Here is a 15,815-nt window from a genome sequence, read left to right on the forward strand (position 1 = left end):
GCCTAAAAAGTGGGCGTGGCCTCTTTCCAGAGCGGCGGCCGCTAACGCGGCAGCAGTTATTCTTTGCTACCTCAGCTCAATCCGTACTGTGGATTCCTTTGAAAACTCATTTTTGCGATCTCAAACATTTACGCAAAATAGCCATTAGCTTAGGCTGACAGTATAAAAGCTATCAGTGAATAAGGGAAGTTTAGCACAATCGGAGCCCCTTCTTCCCACAAAAACGAAGAGGAATAAATAACTACAAGGTTCCAACTCTGCACTTCCGTGACAATATGAAGAAACAGCGAAAATCCCCTCCACCAAGAGAGGGAGAACAAAAGATACTAGAAACCTCAAAAGAGGCTCCCAACATCTACGACCTCTCAGATAAACAATTCAGAGAGGAAATATGGAGGAGAGTCGACCTACTCCAAGCAACTATGGAACAGACATCCAATAAATTAAGGGAGGAGATGAATCAAGCGCTGGAACGGTCTACCAAGAAAATACAGGAAGAAATGAGAGCAGAAATGAGAGCAGAAATTTCAAACCTTCGAACCGAAGTCTCACAAATAAAGCAATCGGTAGATGAAATAAAAATCTCACTAGATGCCCTAAACAGCAGAATGACTACAGCCGAAGACAGAATCAGCGAGCTTGAGGATGAGCTGCAGAAAGCTTACAGACAGCAACAAATCATGGCCAAAGACCTCAAAATGGCTATAGAGCGAATCAGAGCCCTGGGGGATGACTTCAAGAGGAACAACATAAGAATCATTGGAGTACCAGAACCACAGGGAAGTAACCCCAATGAAAAAAACATAGTCAAAGACATCATCACTAAGAAATTCCCAGAGCTGGAGAAGGCAGGCGTCCAGATACAAGAAGTCCGAAGAGTGCCAGCAAAAAGAGACCCAAATAAAAAGACTCCAAGGCATATCATAGTCAGAATGGCGGATGCTGTAGATAGAGACACAATTCTACAAGTAGCAAGGTCAAAGAGGGAAATCACATACAAAGGAGCACCCCTCAGATTTACGGCCGATCTGTCAGAAGAAACCCTCCGAGCCCGAAGACAATGGTGGGACATAGTGAAAAAACTCAACGAAATGAATGCCTCACCAAGAATACTTTATCCAGCTAAACTCTCACTCAAACTCGAAGGAACCATACACTATTTCTCGGATAAACAACAGCTCAGGAACTTCATAGACTCAAAACCAATCTTGAAAGAAGGTCTAAAGGGGCTACTGTAAGACAAGGAGGAGCCCCATAAGAACAACAAATCCCACAGAAAGATGACACAAAACCACATCACAATAATCTCTCTCAATGTCAATGGCCTAAATGCACCTATCAAAAGACACAGAGTGGCTAAATGGATCCGGAAATTAAACCCAACATTCTGTTGCCTGCAAGAAACACACCTGAACAAACAGAGTAAACATAGACTCAAAGTCAAAGGATGGAAAACAATCCTCCAAGCAAACAACCCCCTTAAAAAAGCTGGAGTGGCCATCCTGGTATCCGACAACATAGATTTCAGGATGAAAAAGATCAAAAGGGACAGCGAAGGTCATTTTCTGTTTATCAAGGGATATGTACAACAGGAAGAAATCACACTCTTAAACGTATATGCTCCTAACAAACGACCGGCTAAATATTTAAAACGACTCCTAACAGACTTCAAAGAGGACATCACTAACAGCACAATTGTAGTCGGAGACTTCAATATGGCCTTATCGCCTCTAGATAGATCCACAAGAACAAAACTCAACAAGGAAACACTGACTCTGAATGAAGAAATTGAAGAGAGAGGCCTAATAGACCTATACAGGGCCTTACACCCCAAAAAGAAAGAATACACATTCTTTTCCAGTGCACATGGAACATTTTCAAAAATAGACCATGTACTGGGCCCCAGAACATACCTCAATAGAATCGGAAAAATAGAAATTGTATCAACCATCTTTTCAGACCACGATGCGCTGAAGATAGAAGCTAACCACCCACAAATACGGAAAATCAAATCAAACACCTGGAAATTAAACAATTCCATGTTGAACAATGAGTGGGTCAAGAAGGAAATCAAGGAAGAAATCAAAAGATACTTAGAAACAAATGAGAATGAAGACACGAGCTACCAAAACCTATGGGACGCAGCTAAAGCCGTGTTAAGGGGAAAATTTATAGCTCTCCAAGCATTCCTCAGGAAGGAAGAAAGGATCCACATAGATAGCTTGACTTCACGACTCAAGACCCTAGAAAAGGACCAGAGAAAGGACCCCAAACCAGACCGAAGGAAAGAAATAATAAAAATTAGAGCAGAAATTAATGACATCGAAACCAAAAAAACAATCCGAAAGATCAATGAAACAAAGAGTTGGTTCTTTGAGAAAATAAATAAGATTGATAAACCGCTAGCAAGTCTCACAAAGAAAGAAAGAGAGAAAACTCTAATAAATCGAATCAGAAATGAAAAGGGGGACATCATAACAGAAACCAGTGAGATTCAAAAGATCATTAGAGACTACTTTGAAAGTCTTTACGCCACAAAAAAGGAGAACCTAAAAGAAATGGATGGATTCCTTGATTCCTATAATCTCCCAACACTGAAGAAAGAAGACCTGGAATACCTGAATAGTCCCATCAATGTTAAGGAAATTGAAACGGTAATCAAAAACCTCCCCAAAAACAAAAGCCCAGGCCCAGATGGTTTCACTGGCGAATTCTTCCAAACATTTAAAGAAGACCTATTGCCTGTTTTCCTCAAACTTTTCCAGGAAATTGAAAAAACAGGAACTCTCCCAAACAGTTTCTATGAAGCACATATCTCCCTAATACCCAAAGCAAACAAAGACACCACTAAGAAAGAAAATTACAGACCAATTTCCCTGATGAACACCGATGCGAAGATCCTCAACAAAATACTAGCAAATAGGATCCAACAACTCATCAAAAAGATCATACATCACGACCAAGTGGGATTCATCCCAGGGATGCAAGGATGGTTTAACATTCGGAAATCAATCAATATAATCCAGCATATCAACAAAAGTAAAGATAAAAACCATATGATCATATCAATAGATGCAGAGAAAGCATTTGATAAGATCCAACATCCTTTCATGATGAAAACCCTCGCCAAAATGGGGTTTGGAGGAACTTTCCTCAAGATAGTCGAAGCCATCTATCACAAGCCTACGGCAAGCATTATCCTCAACGGGGAAAAACTAAGGGCCTTTCCTCTGAGATCAGGCACAAGACAAGGATGCCCACTCTCACCACTGCTCTTCAATATAGTACTGGAAGTACTTGCGATAGCTATTAGACAAGAAAAAGAGATTAAGGGCATCCAGATAGGAAGGGAAGAAATCAAACTCTCACTATTTGCAGACGACATGATACTATATCTAGAGAAGCCTAAAACCTCTACTAAGAAACTCTTAGAAACAATAGACTTATACAGTAAAGTTGCAGGCTACAAAATCAATACCCAAAAATCCATGGCCTTCATATATGCAAACAATGAGGCAGAGGAAAGGGACATGAAAAAAGCAATCCCATTCACAATCGTGCCCCAGAAAATCAGGTACCTCGGAATCAGCTTAACCAAGGAAGTAAAAGACCTTTACAAAGAAAACTACATAACGCTACTCCATGAAATCAAAGAGGACATGAGGAAATGGAAACATATACCCTGCTCGTGGATAGGGAGAATCAATGTTGTCAAAATGGCAATACTCCCTAAAGCATTATACAGATTCAATGCGATCCCTATAAGTATACCCATGACATTCTTCAAAGAAATGGATCAAGCAATCCTAAAATTCATATGGAATAACAAACGTCCAAGGATAGCTAAAACAATTCTTGGGAAAAAGATGATGGGAGGCATCACCATCCCCAACCTCAAACTTTACTACAAAGCAGTAACAATTAAAACAGCATGGTACTGGAACAAAGGCAGAGCCGTAGACCAATGGAACAGGGTGGAATATCCCTACACACAACCCCAAATGTATGACCATCTAATCTTTGATAAGGGAGCAAGAGATGTGAAGTGGAGCAAGGAAAGCCTCTTTAACAAATGGTGCTGGCACAACTGGACAACCACATGCAAAAAAATGGGTTTAGACCTTGACCTGACACCATGCACAAAAGTCAGATCAAAATGGATTAAAGACCTCAACATTAGACCACAAACCATAAGGTACATTGAAGACAAGGTCGGCGAAACCCTCCACGATATTGAAGATAAAGGTATCTTCAAACGTGACACGGAACTAAGCAATCTAGTAAAAACAGAGATCAACAAATGGGACTACATTAAACTTAAAAGCTTCTGCACCGCAAGAGATACAGTGACCAGAATACAAAGACTATCCACAGAATGGGAAAGGATACTTACACAATACCCATCAGATAAGGGGTTGATATCAATGGTATATAAAGCACTGGTTGAACTCTACAAGAAGAAAACATCCAACCCCATCAAAAAATGGGGCGAAGAAATGAACAGAAACTTTACCAAGGAAGAAATACGAATGGCCAAAAGGCACATGAAAAAGTGCTCTGCATCACTAATCATCAGAGAGATGCAGATCAAAACAACTTTGAGATACCACCTCACACCACAGAGACTAGCACACATCCAAAAGAACAAAAGCAACCGCTGTTGGAGAGGATGTGGGGAGAAAGGGACCCTTCTTCACTGCTGGTGGGAATGCCGACTGGTTCAGCCCTTCTGGAAAACAATATGGACGACTCTCAAAAAATTAGATATTGAATTCCCATTTGACCCAGCAATACCACTGCTGGGAATATATCCCAGAGAGGCAAAAAAGTACAATCGAAATGGCATCTGCACATGTATGTTCATCGCAGCACTGTTTACAATAGCCAGAATCTGGAAAAAACCCGAATGCCCCAGAACGGATGACTGGTTGAGGAAACTTTGGTACATCTATACAATGGAATACTATGCAGCTGTTAGAAAAAAGGAGGTCAAGAATTTTGTAGTCAAGTGGATGGGCATGAAAAGTTTCATGCTGAGTGAAATGAGTCAGAAGGAGAGAGACAGACATAGAAAGATTGCACTCATCTATGGTATATAGAATAACAGAGTGGGAGACTAACACCCAAGAACTGTAGAAATAAGTACCAGGAGGTTGACTCCATGGCTTCGAGGCTGGCCTCACGTTCCGGGGAAAGGTCAACTCAGAGAAGCGATCACCAACTACATTGTAGTCGAAGGCCATGTGGGGGAAGGGAGTTGCGGGCTGAATGAGGGCTAGAGACTGAGCACAGCGGCCACTCAACACCTTTATTGCAAACCACAACAGCTAATTAGAGAGAGAAAACAGAAGGGAATGCCTTGCCACAGTGGCAGGGTGGGGTGGGGGGGAGATGGGATTGGGGAGGGTGGGAGGGACACTGGGTTTACGGGTGGTGGAGAACGGGCACTGGTGAAGGGATGGGTTCCAAACTTTGTATGAGGGAAGTATAAGCACAAAAGTGTATAAATCTGTAACTGTACCCTCACGGTGATTCTCTAATTAAAAATAAATAAATTAAAAAAAAAAAAAAAGAGTTTTGAAAAAAAAAAAAAAAAAAAAAAAAGAAAAGTAAAAGAAAACTATTCTATCCTATCTTCCAGAATGCATATTTATTTTACTTTCTATTAACTTCCCATACTCTTCTAGTATTTCTGTATTTTAAAATGACTCCTCATTTTTCTCCCACTTATCTCTTGTGGAAGTGTGTTTTCTTCTTAGATATTTGACTCCTTTTGTTTTTGTTTTGGGGCCACACTCAGAGGTTCCAGGGCTTATTTCTGTCTGTGTTCAGGGATCACTTTTGGTGAGGCTCATGGGATCCTATGCAGTGCTGGAGATAGAACCCACTTTAGCCATGTACAAAGCAAGTCCCTTATCTCCTTATCTGCTGTACTATCTCTTTTACTCTGTTTTACATTTTTAAAAAACTGACTACTGTTATTATGGAACACAGGAAAAGTCCAGTTTTCTTCCTTAAGAGTTTCCTAAGAAATTATTAGAGAACTGATAGTTTTCCCTAGAAGTTTCAGTCTCTAATTAGGCAACCATGATCAGTCAAAATTGCCAGTTAGTCAAGCTAGCCCTTTGAGTAGTCAGAGAAATTATTGACCAGGCATTAAACTGGATGGCGTCAAGTTCAGGATTTTTTGACAGAAAGAGAGGGACTGACAAAGAATGACTGTATTCATTTGTGGAATATAAAATAACATAATATGAGACTAACACCCAAGGACACTAGAGACAAGTGCCAGGAAGATTGCTCCACAGTTGGAAGCCTGCCTCATGAGCTTGGGGAGAAGGCAGTTGGGATAAGAGAAAAGATCACCAAGTCAATGAGAGTCGGAGGGATTGCTTGGGATGGGAGATGTGTGCTGAAAGTAGATAAGGACCGAACATGATAACCTCTCAGTATCTGTATAGCAAACCATAATGCCCCAAAGTAAAGAGAGAGAAAGAAAGAAATTGTCTGCCACAGATGCAGGGGGTGGGGTAGGGTGGGGGTGGCGGGAGGGATACTGGGGACATTTGTGATGGAAAATGTACATTGGTGGAGGGATGGGTGTTCGATCATTGTATGACTGAAACTTATTCATGAAAGCTTTGTAACTGTATCTCTTGGACATTCAATTAAAAAGATAAAAAGCTTTTGACATTATGTTCCACTCCAAATGTGAAGTTCCTTAGAGGTTTTTGTTATATTTAGTCAGGTATACAGATACTCAAAACAGAGTATTACATTTTAGGAATTTTTAATTTGTTTTTCATTCTTTTCAATTTCTTTTAATTTTTTTCTTTTGTCTTTAGTACTGAGAATTTTTTATTTTTTATTTTTTAAGTTCTTTTTTAGTGCTGGGAATTGAACTCACGTCCTCTATTTTTTTTTTTTTTTGCTTTTTGGGTCACACCTGCCAATGCACAGGGGTTACTCCTGGCTTATGCACTCGAGAATTACTTCTGGCGGTGCTCAGGGGACCATATGAGATACTGGGAATCGAATCCAGGTCGGCTTTGTGCAAGGCAAACGCCCTACCAAGTGTGCTATTGCTCCAGCCCTGCCATGTCCTCTACATGCAAATGCACACTTTACTGCTGCCTGCTTAAGTTTATGTTTAAAGCAAGTTCAAGAACATACAATTTATAGTAAATGAAAATCTGAATTTGAAGGCCAAATATTACTTTGTCTTTCCTAATATTATGTCTTTTATTTTTTCCTTCAAATTTTAGATAACCAAATAGCATTCAAATAACCCCATCTCCAAAAACAAAAGATGATATCATGCCTTTAGGTACAAAATTATGGGACTTAATACAATTATACTAAGAGAAATAAGCCAGAAAATGAAATCAATTATTAACAACTCTTTTCATGTCTCTTAGAGTATGTCACAAGTTAAGCCCTTTCCTGATACAGGGGAAAACAGAAAGTCAGATTCAAAAAAATTACTGCTTAAAAGAACAGAAGTTCTTTTAACTTCTGTTAAACCACCTTTGGAGCTACTGATGTGTTATAACATTTACACTGGAATGGAATTTGATGGTCCATTTGTATATTTTTGTTTCTGTTGTCTTTGCCAATGCAATCATATTACTGAAACTACCTTTTGAGGTCCAAATCTTGGCAAATTCTGCCCATATTTTCCTCAACACATTTTATGGATTCCGGTCTAATCTCAAAGTCTTTGGTCCACTTTATTATTTACTAATTGAAGTACTGATATTTACAATACTGTTAATTATACTTTTTATGAATACATTCCAAAACCATACCCATCATCAGAGAGTGTAATTTCCTGTACCAGTGTCCTAATGGCCCTTCCAACTATAACCCTCTTTCATGTAAGGTAAGTTTTATAGACAAATGTCCAGTTCCAATGACTTTGATAATTTGCTATTCCCTTTTTGTTCCACATAGGAGAGAGAATTTTTTTCAATTGAATCCCTGTAAGACAAGTTACAAAATTGTTCATTATTGGTTTTGAGTCATACAATGTTCCAGCACCGATCCCTTCCTACACGTTTCCTCCATCAATGTCCCTAGTTTCTTTCCAGTCCCACCCCACAGCCTGTCTTTATGGCAGATATTTCTCTCTCTCTCTTCCTCTCTCTCTTTTGGATATTACTGTTTGCAATACTGCTAACTGAGAAGTTATAGTGTATATCACTTTACCTCCTTTCAACATTCAGGTTTTGTCCAGAGCGATCATTTCCAGTTATCATTGTCATAGTGGTCCCTTCTCTGTCCTAATTGCACTCTCCACAACTTCCTACCATAGACTTGAAAGAGACATTTTTATATTAAAAAACTGTGGTGGAAGTGGTGACACCAACACAAATACAGTAATGATTAGTGCTAAACTAAAATTTAGGGGCTAGAACCATAGTATAGCAGTAGAGCATTTGTCTTTCACTTGACTGACCCGTGTTTGTATCATAGCACCTCATATTGTGCCCTGAATACATCCAGGAGTGATCCCTGAGAACAGAGCCAGGAGCAAGCCCTGGGCACTGCCAAGTATGACCTCAAAACACACAAAAATAATAAAACTAAATTGAAATTTCACAAAATTGTAAAATTTTTTTAAATTCTATGAAATGAACACTACACTAAGAATACTCACTCTATCCAGTTAGAATATGATTCAGATTTAAAGGAGTGAAACTGATCTTGATGGACAGACAACAGTAGGGAATTCATAGTCCTGTAACCAGTTTTGCAAGAGACATTAAAGGAGCATCTTTAAAATCAAGACAAACTTCTCAGCACTTGGCCATTGAGTATGGCATTCACTAATGGTGCTTATAGTTGCCTTTTTTAAGACTAAGAAATGTTTGTTTATTCCTAGATTGCTAAGGGATGTTACACTTTCTCAAGAATGAATAAATATTTTGTTTATATTTAACACTCTATGACTATTCAGGAGAGATTTTTTTGTTTTATTACAAAATCTTAAGAACTGGTCTAAAGAATGGGGATGAAGCTTACCAAGGCAGTAAGATGTGGGGTGTGAGATAGGGGTGGTGAGACAGGGCAAGGGGAGAAAGTTGAAAGGAAGAACTATAAGACAATCTTAGTGGGAAATGGGCACTATGATGGACTGTCTGGTATTGGAATATTCTGTACATAAAAGCCTACCATTGACAGTAATATAAAATATTATGGTGGCTAAAATCCAATTTAAAAAAATCTTAAAAGTCCAGCTCCATTTCCACTAGTCCCACAGAGAAATCCTTACATGGCATCCATGGCCACCAGAAACCAGTAAAGTCATAGGGGCAAGCCGGACAATGTGAATAGGATCACTGGATCATGCTCAAAGCACCTGGAACTCACAACTCCACTCTTAGCTCCTGCAAAATATCAGGACTAATAAAAGAAAACAAAGACATTTAGCTATGTCAACAGATTGGACAGAAACTCAGAAAAATCTTTGAGCATATGAGAACTTTCAATGCTGCCTGAGGATGACTTCAGGACATTTTATTGAAGGACTTTACTTCTTCCAGCTCACTCATCCTTGATTTTTTGGAATATGCAAATTAAGCAAAACATTTATTGTTTTTCATCTCTCTTGGCCGTGAAAACTCAGCTTTAACTAACAATCTCTATATTCCTCTGGTGGCAGTCTCTTTGCTCCTTATTACAATGATAGTGACCACCTCACTTTGAAGTTAAGCAGCATCTCCCAAATGGAAGAGATACTTGCTAAAAACTTCCAGGTTTTTAATTTTTCATTTTTGTAGGATTGTAAGAAATAGGAACTCTGTCAGCTGCATGTGTATAAAGTGGCCACAGATGCTGTGACTAAGTGAATAAACTGAGGAGGAATATTAAGAAGTTATCACTGTTACGGGGCTGGAGCATATTGGGGCTGGAGTGATAGCACAGCGGCTAGGGCATTTGCCTTGCATGTGGCCAACCTGGGTTCAATCCCCAGCATCCCATATGGTTCCACAAGCACCGCCAGGAGTGATTCCTGAGTGCATGAGCCAGGAGTAATCCTTGTGCATCGCCGGGTGTGACCCCCTAAAAAGCAAAAAACAAAAAAAAAAAAACAAAAAAAAGAAGTTATCACTGTTATGATATTATATTTCAGCATCACACAGTAAGCTGTGGAGTCATGGAAGGCACTCATCTCTGCCACAAAAAGTTACTTTAAGGCATCCAGTGAAAAAATGTCTGTGATTTAAACACCGATGAACAGCACTCTGTGATGATGGCAGAAACCAGTCGGGATGTTAAGGGGTTTCACCAGGCCTGGTGAATGGGAAGATGCAAAACAGTGAGACCATTTAAACATTTGACAGATGCAATAGTATCCTCTGGAGTATTGGAGGATCTGACGGCTTTAGACCTGAAGGATGAAGAAGTCTTAGGGCTGGTTTGTTTTATTACTTCCCAAGGACTCAATACCAGAGGGGCCCTTCTCTGTCGACTGCCTACCTGCTTCATATCTGTCCCCCATCCCACTAGAGATTTTGCTGCTTTATATTTTAAGGCAAAAGTGGGTGATGGTTTTGTCTTCTGGAGCTTGAAGCAAAGGACTGTAGAACTACCCTCAAGGTGTGAATTGCCCTAACCATTCTAACAGCTGTAGGGAGCAGATTTTCCTTCTGAAAAGAGATTTAGAATATTAAAAATGGAACTGTTGTAGTCTGTTAAGTATTTAGGATATGACCAATTTCACTGAGAGGTTAAAAGGCAGGGGTCAAAGATCGAAGGGAAAGGGCAACAGTGGAAGGAGTGGAAGGAAAGGCAGATTTGATTGCCTCCCATATGGGAGATACTGAGACAGTGACTTGGCCAAGAGAATGGCACTATGCTGCCTGTTTGTAGATGATTTTATATTCACTTTGCCATACCCGGTGGTATTAATCCAGGTGTAGTAAAAAGTATTAGTTACTGTGTAAATGCATCCCCGTTTGTCTAGGAGATGGCCTAGTGCTAGACAGTTCTTGCAGATGGCACCTTACCATCGACCTCTGACCATCTCCAACAGCAGAGATAAGGGATAAGAGGCACGAGAGGTGCCTTTCTGGGGGAGAAGACCGAGAAAACTGTCAGATGAGCAATAAGATGCCAGGTATTGTGAGGGACACCCTCAAGTCTATTGACCACATTATATATCAGTTGATATTTTTGAACAAATATTTGAGATCATTCACACTTCCACAGGAATAACAAGATTCTTCCATCTGCAACAGGAAATTTTTATGGGTAGAAGCATTTATTCTAGATAGGATTATCTCACTAGGAAACCCTTATAGCTTGCAAGTCATTGGGGTGGCCAAGACTACTGGTAGATTCCTTTCCGCTGGAGAGCTCTCCTTCCAAATTTTAAGTATGTTCTTGCTGGATTGACTCAGGCAGTGATCACTTCATCTGTGGGAGCAGGTAATACTTTATTACCATATTCTAGGTGAGACTTTGAACTTGTCTAACGTTAATATCAACATTAGCTTCTTATTTGTTCCCCCATCTAGCAGAAGGGCCGTGTGCGAAAGGGCTTGCTGAATAAGACATTCAAAAGGACTGGGACAGAGGTGGTTATTGGGGACTGTCTGAATTCTGGGGAAGGCCATATGACTCATTTTTTAAAAATAATTTAATTAATTTAATTTTTAATTAGTGAGCCACTGTGAGGGTACAGTTACTGATTTACACATTTTTGTGCTTCTGTTTCCCTCATACAATGTTCGAGAGCCCATCCCTCCACTGGTGTCCATTCTCCACCACAAATGAACACAGTATCCCTCCCACCCCCAATCCCACCCCCACCCCACCCCACCTCTGTGGCAGGGCATTCCAATTGTTCTCTCTCTCTCTCTCTCTCTCTCTCTCTCTCTCTCTCCTTTCGGGTGTTGTGGTTTGCAATAGAGGGATTGAGTGGCCATCATGTTCAGTCTCTAGTCTACTTTCAGCACGCATCTCCCTTCCCACGCGAGATCGCCAATCACATTTTACTTGGTGTTCCCTTCTCTACTTGGGATGCCTTTCCCCCAGCATGTGAGGCCAGCTTCCAAGCTATGGAGCCAACCTCCTGGTATTATATACTACTATTCTTGGTTGTTCGTTTGGGTGTTGGCAGAGAGTCTCTTGCCTGCACGCCTGGCTGTCTTCCCTGGGGCCCCTAGGAGTGGATGGGATCCAGCTTTCCTCCCCACCCCGAGCAGAGCTCCCGGCGGCCAAAGACCACTGGAACCTAGCTACAGCCATGCTTGAGGCCCCTCTCCACATGATCGGACAGGCCTCATGCATGAACGTATCGGCAGAGGAACCCAGGTGTGTGTAATCCCATCAACGGCCAACATCCAGAGACTTAAAAGCAAGCTCCCAGAAGTGCACAGCCACCAAGCGATATCTTGTAGCCTACTTCTCCCTCTGGGAGAAACTGGCAAGCTTCTGAGAATTTCCTGCCCACATGGGACAGCCTTGCAAGCTTCCCATGGTGTATTCATATGCTAAATCCAGTAACAAGCTGAATCTCATTCCCCTGACCCTGAAAGAGCCTCCAGTGTGACATCTTTGGGAGGGCCGAGTCGAGAGAGACTTCTAAGATCTCAGGGAAAGGACGAATGGAGAGGTTACTGAGCCCACTCGAGAAATCGATGAATAACGGGATTTTGTGATTCGTGATTCTTGGGTGTTAGCCTCCTACTCTGTTATTTTATATTCCACAGATGAGTCCAATCTTTCTGTCTGTCCGTCTCTTTCTGGCTCATTTCACTTAGCATGATACTTTCCATGTTGATCCACTTATATGCAAAGTTCATGACTTCATCTTTTCTAACAGCTGCATAGTATTCCATTGTATAGATGTACCAAAGTTTCTTTAACCAGTCATCTGTTCTCGGGCACTCGGGTTTTTTCCAGATTCTGGCTATTGTAAACAGTGCTGCGATAAACATATAATTGTAAATGTCATTTCAACTATACTTTTTTGTTTCTCTAGGATATATTCCCAGAAGTGGTATTGCTAGATCAAATGGAAGCTCAATTTCTAATTTTTTGAGAAGCACATATGACTATTTTTATCCAAGGTTCTTGTGGGGATTTTTTTAACAAAGCTTGTGATGGCCCTTTTGATAGCCTGGTTTAACCTCTCAACCTTTCAAGATGTCTGCACATATGGGTGCCAGCATATGTGCAGTTTATAACTTATTCTCAAGGTTGTTGTAAGGTCCTGAGTGAATCTGGCCATCAAGGAAGGCCTCTTGTCATTTTGTTGAGACCTCAGGAAATTATTTCCTTTAACAAGAGTCTGCTTATCTATATGGCTTTCTCGGATTAAGCTGGAAAATGATCAAGCTACCCAGTAAAAGTGCCTACAAACACTAGCAGATACTGATATCTTTATCCTTGGGGCATCTATGTGACATCTTTCTGTCGTTCTTCCCCTAGATAGACTCTTCCATGCTGATTTTGAGTAAGGTAGGAGGTGCTGGGTGATACTGAGGGTTCTTTCTTTTTTTTTTTTTTTTGCTTTTTGGGTCACACCCAGCAATGCTCAGGGGTTACTCCTGGCTTTGAACTCAGGAATTACTCCTGGCAGTGCTTGGGGGACCATATGGGATGCCGGGGATCAAACCCGGGTCGGCCGCTTGCAAGGGAAACGCCCTACCCGCTGTGCTATCGCTCCGGCCCCCTGAGGGTTATTTCTAACCTATGTTACAAGCTAATGTTACTCAACTTATTTCCTTTCTAAGTCTTTCCAAGGGGGGGGAAAGGCTAATTTAAGTATAATGTAGAAAGACTAGGAACCATAGAGTATATGAGGTTCATAGTCTCATTAACTGCATAGAAAGCCGACACAAACACGTTCCCCAGAGGGTTTTCTTACAGGAAGTATAGTTCTATTTTTGTGGCAATTGACAAGATTAAGCAAGCCCATTTTAAAAACATTTTCAATAGGTGTTGTATTCCATTCAGAGCACCCCCAGGTCTGAGCTCTATTTTTATAGATAAGCTATTCTTTTTCTGACCTAGGATCTTTGTGTCTCATATGGTCAGTTGTCTTTTATTTATTACTCTGCCAGTAATAGTCTGACTTCTTGTTCAGAATTTGGCATAAGTGTTAGATGGTGGATTCTCTGCCCCAAGATTATTTCTACCTGTATCTTATCCTTTTCTAAGGACACGAATGCTCTTCGTCAAAGAGATCCCTTCCCAGGAAAGGAACTGTGCATTCTGCTACCTATAGAAAGAATGGGTAAGGCTCTACTACATAACCTCTTAGGGAAGGGGACAGGTAAATTATCCTACCCTGGGTCGTTTGTCTGTTTCAGTCATCATACAGTCTCAGTTGGAGTGAAGCCCCATAAGACTCTTTAAGACAGAGCAGGTTACTTAGTATTGAATAAACCTTCATATTTCTTAATTGCCATGCCAAGCCCTGCCTGCTTGATGGTGATGGACCCAGGTGGTGGAGGAGCCTGAGCCCTCGGGTCCCCTTAGTAGGAGTGAGTCTCCTCTCATCTGAGAGGCTCGCTGGGAGGGTTTCCTTTCCAACTGCCAGCCAGATGTCCCATATAGATTGGCAGGGACAGTCCCTTTGCCAGTATCCCTGTTTCTAGAAGGATTCCCTCATTGGTGCCTTCCAAAGCCTTTTTTTCTATCTCCAGGTCAACACCATTCAATCTGGGTGTTGACCTGGTCCTCTGGGGAGCCGTCCTTCCTTAGCGTTTCTTGGAGTTAGCCTTGAGTGGCTTCCAACAAGGCGGGGACCTGATAAAGGCAAGCAACAGCTGCACTTTCTTTCTCATTTTTTCATCCTTAACCTTTTCTGCCTTGTCCTAGCAATTAAAGGCCTTGAAGCTTTCTGTGCCAAGGTTGGAAGGGGTCTAGAATCCTTTCTATTTCTCATATATCTTCTGCTACACACACAGATCTTCTTGTACTTACCAGGGTCATACAGTTTCATTATATCTTTCAGAAAATTATTTTATTCTTCCTTTTAATTTGAAGCCTATGTCCTTTATACTTTCAAAATATATAGTCTATTTTCTCACATATTTTCCCATGTACATAAATTTTTCAATTACTTAAACTCCTTAATTTCTAATGAGCATTAAAAATCAAGGGACATTTTTCTGGAAATCTGTGTCTTAAAGTGAGTCTGCTCTCATTCTTTCCATCTGTCGCTAATTGGGCCTTCATGTTCAGTCACGCTGTTCACAGTCAAGGTCAGTTAGATTTTATTTTGTGCAGCTGCAAGATAAGTAGTTTTTAATATTATTGCTCACCAAAAATTAATGTATTATGGAAGATTTTGTTCTATTCAGTCACACATGCAGTGAAGATCTTCATAAAAATTATCATAATATACATTTTGAGTTTATTTCATCAAAGTAACCATTTAGAAAAAAGGACTTGGCTGAGGTTAGCTGAAAATCAAATACTCCTTTGATTTCTCTCCATAAAGTTTTTAAAAAAATTTCATTCGGAGAAAACCCAGTTTTACTTTGAGACAGAATTATAGCAAAATATCATTTTATGTCTTTTCTTACAAAAAATAAATATTGTTTTCTTTTGATTCAAAGTTATTACTTGTAATTTAATCTCCAGGATCTTTAGCAAATGTTTTACACCTTAAAACTTAAGTTCCTAATTTTACAACTACAAGTAATTGTAAAAACAGTGTTCATTAATGTCTTTTAGATAAGATGATTTGCAAATATATTTTTCTATAAGAACATCAATTTCCTTATAGTTTAACTTTCTGGATCACACAGTCACATTTTACTGATAGATCTAAATTCCCAATTTCAAAAGCTAAC

This window comes from Sorex araneus, chromosome X (genome assembly GCF_027595985.1).
Source record: "Sorex araneus isolate mSorAra2 chromosome X, mSorAra2.pri, whole genome shotgun sequence".
Taxonomy (NCBI): domain Eukaryota; kingdom Metazoa; phylum Chordata; class Mammalia; order Eulipotyphla; family Soricidae; genus Sorex; species Sorex araneus.